The sequence below is a fragment of the Scatophagus argus genome, chromosome 23, assembly GCF_020382885.2.
Source record: "Scatophagus argus isolate fScaArg1 chromosome 23, fScaArg1.pri, whole genome shotgun sequence".
Classification (NCBI taxonomy): Eukaryota; Metazoa; Chordata; class Actinopteri; family Scatophagidae; genus Scatophagus; species Scatophagus argus.
This window is the reverse complement of record NC_058515.1, coordinates 7938564-7956234: the sequence shown is the minus strand read 5'-3', so window position 1 is coordinate 7956234 and position 17671 is coordinate 7938564. Positions and strand designations below refer to the sequence as shown.

The 17671-nt window shown below is 39.5% G+C and overlaps 1 protein-coding gene across 31 annotated transcripts in view; it reads left to right on the top strand.

The window, feature by feature from the left end:
* LOC124054897 (receptor-type tyrosine-protein phosphatase delta-like) overlaps nucleotides 1-17671 on the top strand; it is a 339738-nt gene that overhangs the window by 133271 nt on the left and 188796 nt on the right. For 30 of the 31 annotated variants that reach the window (XM_046381377.1, XM_046381409.1, XM_046381400.1 and 27 more), the window contains 2 exons: nucleotides 278-388; nucleotides 9233-9276. The gene's annotated coding sequence lies outside the window, so the exon portion shown is untranslated. The remainder of the gene's footprint in view (nucleotides 1-277; nucleotides 389-9232; nucleotides 9277-17671) is intronic. The other variant, XM_046381378.1, reaches the window with a different exon arrangement.

The following is a 17671-nucleotide window of genomic DNA, read 5'->3' as shown; positions in this document are numbered from 1 at the left end:
TGACTTCTCCCATAAGTATTCCTTTGGCTCTCCACAAGAGAAAAAAAATGAGTGCTTAGTTGAAAATAATAATAAAAAATTAAACATTACATGTACTGATTTCTTTTGCCGTCAAATGATGGACTAAGCCTGTTAGTTGTTAGCTGATGCTGCTGTTTTGCTACTTTATATTCTTAATGTATGCATTTTTCCCCAACCAATCTTTGTTTTATGTTTTCTGCTCAGTTGTTTGAGATTAAAAAAACCCTCATCCCACTGACTTTATCTGATCTCCTAGGTGGGGACAAAGGGGACATTAAGTTCAGTGGTGTGTGTCGGCGAGGTCATACGACAGCATCGGGCAGCATGTTGGCACCTGCATGAACCCACAAAGAAGCCTCATTTCTTGGTGAGTTGGACAAGTTGTTCTTCTGAATTCTACAAACCTCACAGTCTAAAAGGCAGCTCGGTCCTCAGACAGGGTATTCCCATATGAAACTTTGTGGTCGCTCATTTAGTAGTGCTTCATCTTATTCACTGTTGAGAAAATGAGCTGAATTGCAAAATAAGCTGCATCATATTTCTCTTCAATTGAAGCTTTTAATGTGAGAAAAGCAGCTTTCAGAATAAACTGGAACAGAATTTTCATATAAAGCCCACAGAACAGTGTGGGAGAGCCTTTTATGAACCAAACCAAAGACTTTGTTTTTAATTCAGCCTTTAATTTTGAGAATAGTATATTAAAAAAAAGACCATGACTTTAATTTTATGGACGGTTTAAGCACGTATTTAACAGTTTTAATTTACCTATTTTTTTCCCCATGCACCTTTGACAAACATAAGCAACAGTTAATATTAATCTCTAATAAATATCTACCAAAATCTAACAACTGTGACAAACTTTTCAGTTCAACAGTTTTAATTGATTTTAGTGGAGGATGTAATAAAGCTTTCCACCGCCATAATTTGCACAGTTACTCAGCAAGGGACTGTTTTGTCAGTATTACAATAAGATGGAACTCAGTCATCATGTAACAAGTCAGCTTGTACTGAAAGTTTCAATGCAAATGAGGAAGTCTAGAGGAAAAACTGCATGTGTGCTGTTCTGCCGTATTGAGAGCAGTGGGACTCAGCGAGACAAACAGCTAATTACGACGTCAAAGTGGACAAAATGCAATGAAACGGACGTCACTGGAGAGCTGTGCTGTCGACAACACTGTTGCTGTGAGTTTTAAGAAGCACAGGAAATGGTGCGGGTGTTGTCAATTGTAGCCAATTTTTTAAACCTTTGTAAAATTCTGAAAAAAAAAACCAGAATCACAGTTTGAACCCTTCGGCTTTCATTTATAAGGCGAACTTTATGAAAAAAAACCCAATATTAATCAAACTATTAGAGCTTTACAATTACCTGACATAATCTCTTCATGTCACACTAGCATTTTACATCAGCGCTTCATTAAATGGTCCATCTTTAAGAGCAGCGCCATTAGCAGGAATGTGCTGAAGCAGAACACTTATTTTTCTTCTCATCTGCATCAACAATTCACCGCTTTGGAAAAGATCTTTTTAAGCATTTGAATTTCATGTGAAGCCTCTCTGAGGAAGTAGAAAATAAATTCGTAATGAAACACCACAAACAAAGAAGACGGGGAAAAAGAAAGGAAAAGAAAGTAAAGACGAAGACAGGACTAAGCAAGAACAAACCAGACAAAGAACCAGACGTAAACTCTGCTGAGAGTTCAGACCGGATCGGGCATCAGTACTGCGAGTCAGAGAGAAAATCAGGACAAGCTTACTGCCAGTGTGGATTTGGTGAATAATCTCATGTCCATCTTTGTAGACTTTGGATTATTTACCAAATTATGATTGGAAACATTATTGAAATCATACAGCTACCATGTCTGTAATTAACTTTAAAAACAGTTAAAGTTTAAAAACACACAGTCGTGCTGGAGAATGTGACAAATTCATAGAACTGTTTCCCAGATTTAACTAAAGTCTAAAATACTAAAAGCTGTTCTCAGAAGAGAAAAGCCCTGCCCAGGGCCTGTGCGATGATGTAGCTGAGAAAATACATTCCGCAGGGTATAAATATTGCACGGTGAGTACATGGAAGGCTTTTTGGCTGATGAATTATTACAAAGTCCAGTGGCTTTATGCCAGCTTCAGAGCATATCTCGCTCAGCTTCACCCTGCAATAAGCTGTGGCTGGGGAATTGTGGTTATAGGCACGCCACAAATAACTAGCAACGATACCAGGAATCCATCACACTCATCCCACATGTTGGGTGCTTACACTTGAGTGCACTCAACAACAGCCAGTTAGTGCACACATGCACACACGCACATGTGTTCGCGTGCGTGCACACACACACAGCCTGTAAGACCTGAATCAGGGCAAGAAATCACTTCAAACATGCGTACTACAGTATAGAAACTGTTATGCATTATTGTCATTTGTTTTGTTTTTTTTTACATTTCCTCCATGACCATCAGGCCATATTGAGAGTGAACATGTATGCCCGAATATTCACCTCCACAGCAGTTTGATAGATGGTACATCCCACAACAAAACCGTGATAGGTCCTCTCACACGCACTCTCTGAAGAGCAAATCTGGATCATCAGTCAATTCACCCAACATCAGTAGAACAAGGTCATGAAATTAGTCCAACTTCTTCTCTTTTCTGCTCAATCACTTTTCATTTGCTCCGAGATAATCATGTAACTCAGCCGAGCATGAAGCTAACGGTTAATACATCTGATTGTACCAATACAATGAGAATAAAAGAAGATCAAAATAAGCATCTAAATGGGAAAGGACTTTTGCTGGGTGCGCTGCATTGTCGAACCAAAGAAATGTCAGGCAGGTTGTGTCTTTTAGTGATTAGCAAAAAAAAAAAAAAGAAAAAAAAAATATAATCCCTGAAGTGCTGACATATTTCTTTTGAAAACCGCCTGCCTGAAAAAGACAGATATGCTCTGGAAAATGGATCAAATCTGTTTCATGTCAGATAGCAGTAAGGGGTTTCCCAGGGTGAATCTCTACTAATCCACAAACAGACAGGGAGATTGAAGCACTGGCCACAGTAGATCAGGAAAATACAAAAAAAAAAAGAGGACAATATTAAATGATTAGTGACAACTTCCGATAACCTCCAAATTACTTATTTAAATATAGTATAATTATCCTGTGTGCTATATGAATTAGCGGCGTTGTTCAGAAGTTCAAATTTATAGACTTTCCTAATTCGTTGTAATAAAAGTCCTAATTTGTTAACATTATGTTGGTAATGTTAAGGAATTTACAAGGAAACAAGCGGCAAGCGGAGAAAATTAATTTTAATTTCCTCTGCAAAGGAAGAATAATTTTGCGGCAAAGCCGAGCCACCTCGTGTGTCTAATGAAATGCAGGCATTTATCTCAAGGCGCTATGGATGAGGTATTTAAGTCTGGTGTGTACTTCCATGATGGTTAACTGCACACTGAATGCTCATTAGTTGGGCGACAGGTAATGGTTCTGTTGGCTTTTGAAATGCATTAGAAGATCTCACTCGTGTGGATGCTGAAAATAGAAACTCAATAGCACTGATGGGGCAAAAAAAAAAAGCATACGTGTGATTAATTACATTCTTCATTCAATATCATAGTGCAAACGTCCACATGGCAGAATCAAGTGTTATGAGCCATTCAATTAAAAGCTCTTAATCCGATTACAATCCCCAGAAGGAACAAAAGAAAAATGTTTATACGCATCTTCATCCACATGAAACTTTCAGAGCAGTAGTTTTAGCAATAGTTTGTTTGTTTGTTTCTTAATTTAGCAGTTTGAACTGTAGATGAATATCTGGGGTTCAAATTGATTCATCCAATTGATCATTTTTCAGTCAAACGGTGATGTTGTGCCAACTTTTGTCCACTGTGATACAACCACAAGATGGTGCTGTGCATCACCATGTGCCCTGCAGGACTCAACTGAGAGCCTCAGTCAAAGGCGTTTTACCTGGTACCCGTCATGAAAGACTGGCTCCCATTCATTTTGATTTCCTATAGCCGTTCCGTGGAATTATTATTATTATTAATATTAATTATTATATCATTATAAGATAAGGAGCATTTATTAAGACTAGGGGTTATACTCAGTGAACCTCACTGGTCTTTACAGAAAAACTAAACAGGTTGCAGTAATTTAGATCACTTAAATAACAATATAAATTAATAATTATATAAAAATACACTCACCTCTTTCAACTTGCTAAATGTTTATTCTCATAAAACTGTGGATTTGGATTTTGACTTCTCTCAGTGTTCAGCTGAAGCTCTCAGACACACAGAGGAATACAAACAGCCCATTCACTTAAACTGTCAAAATATCCATCAGAAACCAAACACACGGAGGAATACACCGAGAAAGGAGAATTATAAACCAGAAATTCTGAATACATTTTTGCTTTCCATCTGTGAATCTTCAGATATGTGCATAATTGCAATAAATCAGAATCACTGAGGGGAAATGCATGCATACGCTGCATGCAGGAGGAGCCATGATGCTAAAATAGTACGAGGTGAATTTATAGCAAAATCCAGTAGATGGCAGTCAGTCAATGTACAATCTTTCCACCCACTTCCTCCTCCGGTAGGTGTGTCTCTCATCATCATGAGAGGTCCCTTACTTACAATGTCTACCCTGCGCAGTATGACTATTGAGCTCAAAGTGACAGCGCAAATGAAGTTTAACGGCTGCTGTACAGACGGAGACAAGCCATTTGGACGTAGAATTAAAAATAAAGAAATACATTTTAAAACAGCAGATGAATTAATGCCTGTGTGATAAAGTCATACACACATTAACACCTCTGCAGTGTTGTTCCTTTCTTCATTTTCTCCTCTTGTACCTCTCCCACTCCATCTACACTTGTACGAAACCGAATGGCGTCACCACCCACCGCACACACACACACACACACAAGCCTCGCATCTCATACACACACATGCACACACCTCCTCGCCATCTGTCTGTGCAGCGGCCCGTGTCTCTTGCACTGGGAGCAGTTGGGAGCAAGAGAGTGAAAGAGAAAAGTGTCTCTTGGCGCTGTAGTCCTCAATCCCACTTCCTCTCTTCTTTCCCCCTGCTGTGTTTTTGTCTATCAAATGGTCTCACGATGTCACGCTGTCCGCCGATGGGCCTTCCCCTGCTATCGTAACACCTATACTTGATGCCATTTGGAGAGAAATCAAATTCTCTCCTTGCTGGAACCTTATGAGCAAAAGAGATGGAGGACATGTGCCCTGTGTTTGCAGCGATTTCACTTCACAGTTGCGAGAGCTCATTTCATCTCAGTTCATTAACTACGGGTATCCACATTTCCTCGCAAATGTTAAAGCCTAAACTCCACAAGAGGAAAAATAAACATGCTTGATTAGCTTATGTAGGAAATATTTTAAATTAACGCCGTAGACGGCAGAATTACACTCATAATTTCCAGAGAAACCGGGAGGGGACAGATTCTATTCATGTGGCCGCGTGACAGCATCTGGATGTTGCTTTGCGGATATTATTACCTCTCCTGAAGTTGTAAGAAAGCTGCATGACTTTTATGCTGATTGTATTTGCCAGCATGAGTTTATTGAACTTGCCAAATAAAATACATATGAACCCAGAAATCCCAGTATCTGCGCACAACAGAATGAGATAAGTCCACAGTAATATAAAGGCGATTCTCTGTCATCAAGACTGTTTTCCCACTGTACAAGATTTCCTTCTCTTTGCAGAGAATTTTCATAACCATGCGGCTTTACAAAGAGCTTTGTGGGCAGCTTAAGTAATTTGAACAAAAATGCATTCCCTCTCTCTCAGTCTCTTCCATTTAGACAGCAAGTGAAAGTGCCTTCATACCGGTGCTATATTCAACTGGAGTGATAAGAAATGGCAGCTATCAGCAGGCGGTTTGGAAGCCGCATATAACTGTTATTGTGAGTGTGTGAGTGTGTGTGTGTGTGTATGTGTGTATGTGTGTGTATAAAAATTGATTTATGTGGCCTATCACTTAGCAGGCGCAATATGTGGATGAATATGGGCTAATATAATATTATGGAATGAGTGAGAGGGTTAAGGAAAGGTCCAGGTGCTGCCTAAAGGTGAAAAAAAGTAGAATCAAAGTCTGAAGACGTCCAATGAGAAGCATCAAGCAGACGCCGTATTTAAATATGCAAAACATTATGTCCCATTACTTCATATACAGAAGGAATATAATATTTTTGCTGTTTCATGGACTTTACATATTATTTTCAACTTCTTCAACTACTTTTAAGAGCACTCTCGGTTAAAAAAACCAAAAAAAATAATCGTTTAAATATGTAACGAAAACAAGACATCACGAGGGACAAAACAGACAAGATTGTTGTCCTCCGTTTGCATGAGGTTAAACGCGACTATTCCTTCCTCTCTTTTTTCATTTCGATTTTCTTTCAAGGCAAGATTGAAATTAAATATAGAAATTCAAACCATTCAGCAGAAATATGATAAGTGACATATGCACACATTAATGTGTACTAAATTGCATCTTGAATTATGCAGCTGAAAAAAAATAAAGCTTATATTTACAATTTTGGGCAAAATCTCAGACCTTTCAGGGGTTTTGTTTCCAGTCTTGTAAACAAATCATAGATGTGAAAAGCTACGTTTCTGTTTTGAATATCAGACTCTCCTCCCCATTAAATGCAGTAGGGAGAAATGGGCTTGGTGGTAGCAAACAGCCTCATGTTTACCCCTTGGCGCGGAGCTGGTGCCATGTCCAGACTTGTAAATCAGGCCAATAGAGGTAGCATAATGCTGATGATTATGACAGCCAGTCGCATGGGAGTGATAGAGGGATGTTGAGTTATGGGTTTGGGGAGGATGCCCAGAACTGAAGAGTCTCACAAATGGAGAAGCACTTTCACCAAAACACAAGTCCCCAGATGGGGACTAATGCTGCAGTTGGCGGCTGTGCCACCCAAATGAGTGCACATTAGCTGTTCAGAAACCACAGAATAGTGAAGTATGTTTGTTTTTTTTGTTTTTTTTCTTTTCTCATTTCACAGCTTTGCTGCTCTCACTCTGTTACTCCCAGATAATATTTCAAAAAAACTCAAAAAGCAAGACGCAGCCAAAGTATTTTGATAGTGCTTTGTATTGCACTGGCATGCAATGCATCACTTAACTCGATGACTTCAGGATGGGAAATGCATTACCATTCACTGTATTATGAAAGAACGTACTGTTTGCATTCTGCTTTAGTCATTCTGCTCCCCTTTGCGAATGAGCGATCATTCATTCGCATTGATCGTCAGCCATGATAATATAATCAGGCGTAAAGCCTGACAAGGCTGGCCGGTTCGATAGATCAGAGCTGCTGACAGCAGAGCTATGCACAGGTCATAAACCCTCACCTTCCATGTTTGACCCCACATCAATTTGCCTCTTTCCAATATGAATGCAAATAACAATGCATTTTTGGTGACATGTTTATGGTTATCTCTGTATCCCCACTCGCTCCGCCTGGTGCCCCTAAATGTGCTGATGTTACTGAGCTAATGGGATTGAAAAAGGTAACCGATTGCTCACCAGCGGTCAGCTCGCCACTACACCTCCCCAAAACATAAACAAAAGCATCCGCGCATGTCTTTGCTCACACACGCGCACGCACACACCCACACATCCTCCACCCCAGTCACTTGTGCATGCTTTGAGGTGATAAGTACTGCGGTTCATTTTCCCCATGGCAAAGCACAGTAAAAAACTGGGGAGTAATAATTGCTGGAGGGGGTGGGGGGCGAGGATGGCTAAATATGCTTGATTGCCTCCTAAGCTTCGGTGCTGTGTAATGAAATATGGCTGCTCGGCAGACAGGGGCTCCCGTGCGATAGCTTTCTTGTCACTTTCTCATGTTTTACTTTTTTTTCTTTTTTCTTTTTACCCCTTCACTCTTCTGTTCTGGCATTTTCATCTTTGCTCACCCGTTGCCTTTGTAACAGAATGGAGTCCATCAAAGCATTTGTTGCCATTGAACACTTATCTTAGCTATAATGTAGTAATTACGGAGGCCAAATCCAGCCTAATTGAGTATTCCTTACCACATCAAAACGGCAGGCACCCTAATATTCCTCTGTTCTACAATTTAATTTGTGGATTCATTAGCATGAACAGGGTGTATAGTGAGAAACCAGATAATAAGGAACTTAGCAAAACACACTGTAGATGAAGTCAGGGCGAATGAGCTCGTAACCAGGCATATCTTCACCTGGGTAATTATGTTACTGTTTCATTTACATTTTAGGAGCCTAAAACTCTAAATAAATTATGCTGTTTCCGCTAATGTCCATGAAGACCTGCAACACAACTAAATATGGAGTTGGTTTGTTTAATTCCATTTCTGCTTTTACATGAAAATCGGCACGTTCACACAGAAAATCGTCTCGACACTACTGTAATCATGACATTCATAATCATCGTTGCTAATCACCTCATTTGACTGCCATAAAGCCGTACAATAATGTTTCGAGAGATAATGAGTCAAATTAAAGCTCATCCAGTGTTGCTAAAAAAAAAAAAAACAACAAACAAATTAATAAATAAATAAATAAAAATAAAATGTTTATCCCCAACTCATTTTTGCCGTAACAACCCAAAGCACATTTCTCCCTGTTGGTTAAATAAGTAGCTAATCATTTACAAGAATATTAGTCCACAGGCTTGTATGGGCACAGCAGCATCTGCTAATGCATTTAGCAAGGAAATAGCCTGAGAAAATCTTCCCAGCACATTAAATGTAAGACTTTTTTTTCCCCCTTCTTTTGCCTCCAGAATAACTCACAAGCCTAATTTGTTGTGCTACTTAAAGGAAAATGTAATTACACTTGTTTTCATTATAATTCACAAAGCAAATCGATAACTGTGGTTAAGTCATTCTCTGCTGCACATGCAATTTTCTGTTCCTTCAAGTGAAATCTGCTTGCAAAACAAGCATTCTGTCTTTACTATATGTTTTCTTAAACATTTTAGACTTCCATAATGATGCTCAGTAAATCAACCAGTTAAATCAATGACACGAACAAGAGATTTTTATGGCAAATACTGTACAGTAAACTTCACAGGGGGCTTTATTTTTATTTTGTGTTCCTTGTTGTTTGAAATAAGAGTTGCCTGGTCTTTACTCCATGCAGACAGCTTGATTAAGCTGTCCTCTTCCACTCTGTCTTTCTCATTTATGCAGTTCTCTTTCCTGAGACATCAACCACAGGATGAGGCCTGCGGCAGGTAAGGGACTGAAAAGAATAACTGATGAGCTGAGGACACGAACGATCTGACCTCTGTTTTGCATTGTTTGGAATTTGTTTGACTCCCAAGTGACACACAAATGGGTGCGCACATGTTGTTTTTAACAGCGACGGGCTCGATCTGATCATGTGTCCAAATATCCTTCTTTGTTTAAAAGAGGAGTTGCCCGTTTTGAGCGCAGAGACAGGCCATAGAATATGTCAAGTGATAGAAAATCAATCGCTAAGCTGAATCTCGACTCCAGCTCGATCCCCTCCCATCTCCTGACCTGCAATGGAGTTGGGGGGGGGGGGCAACAGACTATATCTGGCAACCTAAACCTTTTTAAAGTGACTGAGAGAGTGAGGGAGACTGACTGGCACTGATGGGACCAGACTAGGACTGTGCAATGCTGTGCTGCAGTGCGCCCGGGCCTCACAAGCCTGATTGATAGAGTGTGATGAGACTGTCACTGAGCAAGGAGAGCAGCAGAGAGATAGGAGAGATGGAGGGAGGGGAAGTGGGCTGACCAGGGTAGAGAGATAGAGAGAAATAAATTTGAGAACATGTGAAGGATGAAGTGGGGGAATGAAGTGGCTGGATGGAATGTGTTTCGGACACATGAAGGATTGGGGTGGGGGGTGGGGGGGGGCTGACGGAGAGGTGAGTCAGATACTGGAAGGCTGAAGGCTTCGCTTATATGCAATCTAAGTTTGGCAGAGACAGATTTGGCTGGCATGATATGATAATTCTGAAGCAATAGTTTGACAAATTGTGGTTGTACTTTTTTTTTCTTCTTTTTTTTTTAAAGGCGTAGCAAGCGATTCCGGACAAAGATCGCGGATTGTTGAGTCTTATTCCTTAGTCATCAGTTACCAACAATTTGGGTTAGTCACTTGACCAGAGGCAAATTATAAAAGAAATTTAAAAACAACAACAACAAAGATAGATATCTCTCTCTGTGCCCGAATCCAGTGGAGGAGAAGGAATTCTTATTTTGGCAGGAAAATGAAAATACATACTGCATTAACTACACATACAAATAGTCTACTAAGTGGTTCCTGTAACAGTTGATTGTCCTGATTTTGAAGTTTCAAAATCTAATTTACTGCCAATTTGTTGATGAACTTAAAGTACTGGGAAAACATTCACTGTTTATTGAACCTTGTCTAAGAGAAATTATGAGGCAGGACCTTTTTAAATGGAAATACCTGCAAAGTTCCAATATTCAACCATCCATCACCTATAACTGCCTATTTGTCTGCAGGATCAGTGCAGGCTGGATTCCCGACAACATTGAAATTGATGATAAACATTTTTATGTTTAGTCACCCAAGGCACTTCGGTAAGGACAGGGGAAGATAGTAGTCCAGGTTACATATCAAAAGTATGTGTTGACTTTCTTTTTACTTCACTTTTTCACATGCAGTACTCAGGATGTGAACTCGGAAAATACATATTTTATAAAAAATAAATCATTTTGGTGTATGAAATATCTTCTCAAGTTGGAAATAAACCAAAAAAAAAAAAAGTCAATGGCACATTTTTGTTTAGCATAACATAATGAACATTTTGTCACCAATGTTTAAAAAAATATATATATTGTCTATATCGAAATGACAATATTTAATCTAAACAACTACACATGCCGTATGTTGTCCATGTGAATGTCAAAAATAGTTACTGCTGTGTTTATCAGTCGATCAGCACCTGCCTCTGACACAGCATTAGATCTTGAGGACACATGGACTCGTGGCCGTGAATGAACGCAGGCTGAGCTAAATCCCTGTTCTGGGAATTCCACAGTTAGTGATTTCAGACTCAATAAAGGCACCATGTTTTACTTTTATCCTTGCCTGAGGAAAGAAGGCTGACTCACCACAACGCCAAAGTTATTATTAGTAGAGAAAAGCTCTGTATGTGTGCACGTGAGTGTGTGAAAGACAGAGAGAGTGGCTGAGCTCCAGCAGCGGTAGTAAGCGCATGCAGGAGCAGCATGAGGAGCTCTTATCTGCCGCCTGCCAAGCCCTGACCAGGGCCCTGACTCCTGCACTCCCTCCCTCCCTCCGTCCCTCACTGGCGGGGGCTTCCCAGTAGTCTTCTGCAGGCAAGGCGGCCAGGTGAAATGAGCAATTCCCATTCAGGGACAGGAACACTGTGCAGACTTGCCCTATGAAATGGCTGCTCACTTTGCCAGATCAATACACTCTCTTTCCCTCGTGCACTGCCACTGAGTGATAGCCAGGAAGAAAAAGAAGAGGGAAAAATGAGTATGGGCAGAGGGAAAGCAGGAGTGGTTTTGTGTGTGTGTTTGTTTGTGCACATGTGTGAGTGTGTAGAAATCGGTAGGGTGTTAGCAATGCATTTAATGATATTTGCCTTGGCTGCTCTGAGTGAGTGCTGTTGGAGGAAAATGGGAAACGCTTTGCATAAACTTGAAAAGACATGCAATATTGCTGTTGCCTCTTTGGAAAGAAAAAGCGGCGTTCCCAGTCCCACAGGATATGAGAATATTCAGCTGCTGAACTGGAAATTTGCCAATATGAATTATATTAGTGACAATCATATTAACATGCTTAGTTGTGCCGAAATGAATTTCATATCTCTACAGTGATGAAGCTCATATTTATAGAGTAGGCACAAGCTGGACATATGTCAGGGGCAAAGCTGTGAGATGAAATTATGAAGGGAAATGTTCCACCAGTTAATCATTTAAATTCAATAACGTGTGGATTTTCCTTTACAGTGTGTATGTAGTTTGCATACCATGTCTTTGTTCTAAGTAACTGCATTTACGATGACTCAGTGTGAACTGAATAAATTAGGATTGTTTGAAGGTTGGTGTATGATTCATGACCAATGATGAAAGGCACAACAGTATAGCTGTTCAAATATAATATATACACACATTTGGTAATTTGCAGTTCTGAGGATTCAAAACTAGAGGCCACTATTTGAAAAACTCTGACCTTGTTATCCTCTTTGACAGATTAAATTTAACCAATAAATTCTCTATTTACAGGGGAACCACTCTAAGCACTCTACTGGGTCCTTCACTTTTTCTATTGCAACATTTATTTATTTATTTGCTTCTTCTGTATTTGATTTATGCTGGAAACAGTTAAATTTTCATTTTCTAGTGACTCAAATATTGCTGTATTTAACTCTTCAAATTTTCTCTACATAGCAGTCTCCAACTGGAATACCAAACTATGAATCTTACTTGCCAATCCCATTTTCATTATTTTTCCTTTTTTTTTTTTTTGGTGTCCACAAAAACACTCATTGTCTGATTGTTTGACAAGAGAGTTTGACAAGCCTTAATTCAGTCATATTCTCTACATCTCTCAACATTAGCATGAAATTCTTGACCCAATCATAGCACAATTTACTTAAAAAATTGCTTGGGGATTATTTGGTCATGTTTTGTGGTCTACAGTGTTCCTGCAAACAGCTGTGTACCTCAGTTGAGGGGCAAATTAAAATTGTGAAAATGAAATCACCTTATTCCCTCTTGTAAATCATGAAGGACTAAGAGTCTCTAAGCAATCCAGACCACTTCAGATTCATTAAAGTCTGCTTGCCAAATCTATGCCGACTTATAATGATGTACTGAACAAAATGAAAAAAAAAAAGCAACGTCTTAATGAATGAGCAATGAATTAGGAACCCAGTTTGAACAAGGAAGTAAAGAAGCACTTGACCTGAAGCTAAATTTTATTCCGTATGTAATATAAGAACAAGCCTTTTACAGCCCTGTCAAAATTAGAGCTGGGTTCTTTCAGTAGAACGCATATTCTAAGTCAGAAATTAATTTTCACACTTTTACTATTCAGTTTTACGGGCTCATGAAACATTTCTCAATGAATTCCAATGGAAAGCGAACTGACAGATAGTCCAAAAAATGAGTGACTTAGCATGAAATCTCCATTGCTTTTGACAGGAATTTTGGACTTGATGATGCTAACCTTACACTGAAGGACAGGCATACATATTGATTTCATTTTTATTTCTACCTTTCAAAGAGCTCCCGTATGACAAAACTAAGTCACATTGTTATGAATTATTTATTTAGTCATTCTCTTCGCTCCAAAATGTAATGTATCATCGTCCCCTTTCCATTTTCAATCCCTTGTTGCTTTCTTTCCACGGTTTCAACTCTCTCAGCATCAATGAAGCCCGAGTTAAAAATACAGTCAGACCTATGCAGACATGACAGCAATAAAGTGCACTTGATTACATGGTTGAAAGTAAGGACAGGGAGACAGAAGAGCACAGGACAAGAAAATAGAAAAGAACACAGCCTCTCAAGCTTTGATCGCTCTGAACATCTTGAAGTTAGAAAGTCCCGTTTGTGTGCAGTCTTTGGCGGAGGCAGGTGCAGGGAGGTTGAATCTTGGTCATCAGCTGTCAAGGCAGTAATGAACAGTGTTTACAAGTAATACCATGCACTGCCAGATTTCAGGGTGTGAAATGTCAAAGTGTCCATTTTCTCCAAGCTAGTCAGAAGCAACACTGTCAGAGCTTCGGCTGTAAACAATAGGAAAAGAGAGGCAAGACAGCAACAAGGAGCTTTCTCCATTTCACCCATTACAGCCAGAGTGAGTGGGAAAGAGTGGTAGAATGTCAAGCCTAGAAAAATAGAGATGCTTGCAAAGGGTAGAAAAAGTGTATTCCATTTGGCAGGGACATAATGATAGCTGTTAAACAAAACTGAGGGAAGGAAAGCTGGAGATGCTGAGAGATGGGCACGGACAGAAATACAGAAAGACAGACAGAGAGAGAGAGAGAGAGAGAGAGAGAGAGAGAGAGAGAGAGACACCTGCTGTTGCATCACCTGCTGTAATAATAGTGTTGACATTCAAATAGAAAGCTCTAACAATAGGAGCTGGCTGAGGCAGCACCCAGTATGCAAATAAAAAGAACACATCAGGGAATATTAGCTAGCGTCAGGATTTTTCATACACACACGATGAAAACCACTTGACCCTTTAGCATCCCACAAGTGCTTATGTATTCTATGTGTGTACGAATGTGTGTGCACGTATGCAAGCAAGCAGAGTTGATGCGTTACAAGAGCCGATTTAATACTTAAGTCATTTTCATTTCATATTAACTGTGCATCTAAGCTTATGAATAGAACTATATGGGCATCTTTGTTTGTACTGTATACAAACACTTCCATTGCAGTGAGTCAAACTTGTGCAGCCGTGAATGCGGTTTGCGTATCGTGATTGGCGTTTCAGTTCCATTCGCTCTTCCGCTCATTTATTATCACTGTCATGCTCTCTTGAATACCTGGGTTAAACATAATTCAAATCGGAAAGGATCATTAGTCGGCAAATTCATTCTTGACTTTCTCTTTCACGCTCACCACATGGCCCCAAAGGTCCTATCAATCAAAATCAGATTCAGCTGATATCCCATTCACCATTATACATATTATATTCCCTTTCAAGTGCTCAGGAGTCTTTTATATCAATGTAGACCTATGGTGATTTCAGGACAAACTTTTCATGTTTGAAGTCAGTGGGGTTTGAAGTACTGCAGGCATCAGCAGATCCTCACTGATGCACAGGTCAATACTCATTTATAGTAAAAGCAATAGTCAATGTGGTGCTCCCGCATTACCAGTTTGTATGCGGTTGCTTTCAAAAGCCGTGGGTCTTTCTACAGCATTGTGATGACAAATCCGACAGTTTAACCACACTGTGATTGTTTGTCTTGTACATTCTTATTCTTCTTCTTGTCCCTTTTGTGCCCGGTTTTCAAAATCAAAAATCAGTCGACCTGAGTGTGTTTAGACTATTGTTTTATCAAAAAATGGCAAATGGCAAGGAAGTTATCTCATTTTCAGTACACATGTGCAAGAGGTCTCTTCTAACACATTCAAAATATACCTTCCACAGCACTATCAGATGTTGTCTATTATAAATAACAAAATATGAAATGATATTCTGTTTCACATAGAATTGCAATGTCGGCTTACATCTATATCACTGAAAGCAGCCAATTAATACACTATATAAACAAAAATATTGGGGCACCTGACCATTACAACAACAGGGACTTTATTGACATTGCATTCGAAATACACAGACAGCTTTGCAGCTATAACAGCTTCCACTCTTCTGGGAAGGCCACAGTGTTTCTGTTCCAGTTCATCCCAAAGGTGTGTTACATGGGGTTCTGGTCTCTGTGAGGGTCAGTCTTACACTCTTGTCAAAAATATCTTGGTATGCTAAACGTTAAGATTTCCCTTCACTGGAAGTAAGGGGCCTAATGCATGGTCAGTAATAAAAAGGTGTGTCCTAATACTTTTGTCCTTATAGTGTGAGTGTGTGTGCGTGTGCGTGTGTGTGTGTGTGTGTGTGTGTGTGTGTGTAGTGCACAAAACAGTGTAACTGGCATTTAGCATAATTCCCCACTTCCAGAGTTCTGTCTGTCGTCATACTTCTTAAGTTAAGAGGGTCATGAAGAAAAGAGTTGCAATTATTGCTGTTTTGCTTGTCACTCCTTAGATCTTAGTCATACATGGAGGGAAATTATCAAAAAAAAGCAAGACTGCAGAATTGGAATATCTGAATGTATGCAAAACAGGCAAAAGAAAGAAAAGAAAGGCTCTGATTTATACAACGGAGCAGAGGAGTGCAGACAAGCTTGAGCGACTTTAAAGTTTTCTATGGAAAATGAGATTTGGAATATGACAGAGCTCCTAATATCCTCATGCACAGCTTCCCAGCATGTATGCTAATGCCCTGTCCTGACCGCTAATACACAACGGGAAAAGTGGGCTAAATAAAATGAAGGAGGAAGCTGTGAAATATAATTCTGAATGCCTATAACGACTACAGTATCAGCCGTCTTGGATCTGTACTTCTTCATTCGGATGTTCTCATTTGTATCCACACCTGTGTCATTCACAGCCTTACGTCTTAACCTAATTTCATGGTCTACGGGTTTGGATGGATGGCTATGCTGCAACTCGTACACTGAAGGGAGGAGAGAGAGTACCGTGTGTGTGTGTGTGTGTGTGTGTGTATGTGCACTTGCACAATAACACAATTGTGGAGGAGCCAACGAGAGAGAAAGAGGGAGAGAGAGAGAGAGAGAGAGAGAGAGAGAGAGAGAGAGAGAGAGAGAGAGAGAGAGGATGCGTTGTTACAATAGCACAGAGAATTGTAGTCACTGTCTGATATTAACCTTTTAACCTTGTGCTTTTCTGTTAACAAAAATACATTAAGCTCCTCTGGATAGCTGACAGTGAATTGGGGGTTTTACAGACTTTCACTGAGCATGACGGAATGATCAGAGGCGGACCTATTTTGCGGTAATGCGCTTCAATTGCAGTAAAAGTCTGCTAAAAACACATAAGTTAAAGCAATGATGTATTGCAGAATTTGGTCACAGAAAATGTTATTGCCATTCATGATCTGAATGCTACGTGAACCATGCTCAACTGGAAAAGCTCGATCACGGAAAACAAGACTAGTGAAAGCAAATACCACGGTCAACATAGCACATGGTAATCTTAAAATCACAGACAAGAGTCTCTTGATTGGATAAAGGACATTTCTCCACTAAGTGTGAGTAATTCCTATTAGTACTACTGCAAATTGTTGCACAAGCTTTGTACAGCATCATGCCTAAAACCTTTTTTTAATGCAACTGCTCAGTATCTACAGTGTCAGCAATGCCCTTTTAGTTTGCCAGAGTATCTTCCGGTGTAAAGGCTTATTTAGTCAAACCAGGCATGACACCAATTACACTGGAAGGAAATCGATTCCAACAAAGCACTCTGCTGGGACAAACAATAAAATGATCAAAGTGACTGGATGTTTTGCTTGTGACAAGCAGTAAAATTAGTTTGTACTTTAAACTGAGTTTTTAACCCAGTCAAAATCTTTAATTTCTTGAAGCCTTTTAGAGTATTCTCCAGCGTGACATAAAAATATGGATACAAAGACAGACAGAAAAATGAGCAAAATAATATAAAAAAAGAAAATCCACAAAGAAGAACAGATGAAACTGCAATGCCTCCAACAAATCTGTTGCAACACAAGGACAATTAAAGCCTACTGCTTCATTGCAAATTTTCTTTTCCTCTGAAGTCCACGCAGTCCTACCAAAGACAAAATTCAAGAGAATTGCTTTTTCACATATTAATTGATAAAGTTGATGACATTTTATTTAAAGACACTGCTGCTCAAAATGCATTATTTTCATCAGCGGTTTGTCCTCTATTGAAAACACGATGAGAAATGCCACAATAGAATAAAAGTTCCACCTGAATAGCACAGGATGAATTTGTAAGTGGAGTCTGCAAGCTCATCAAGCTTCCTCTCTTTAGTTTTAAGAGTCTGAATGCACTTGTATGAACCTACAAAATATTAAG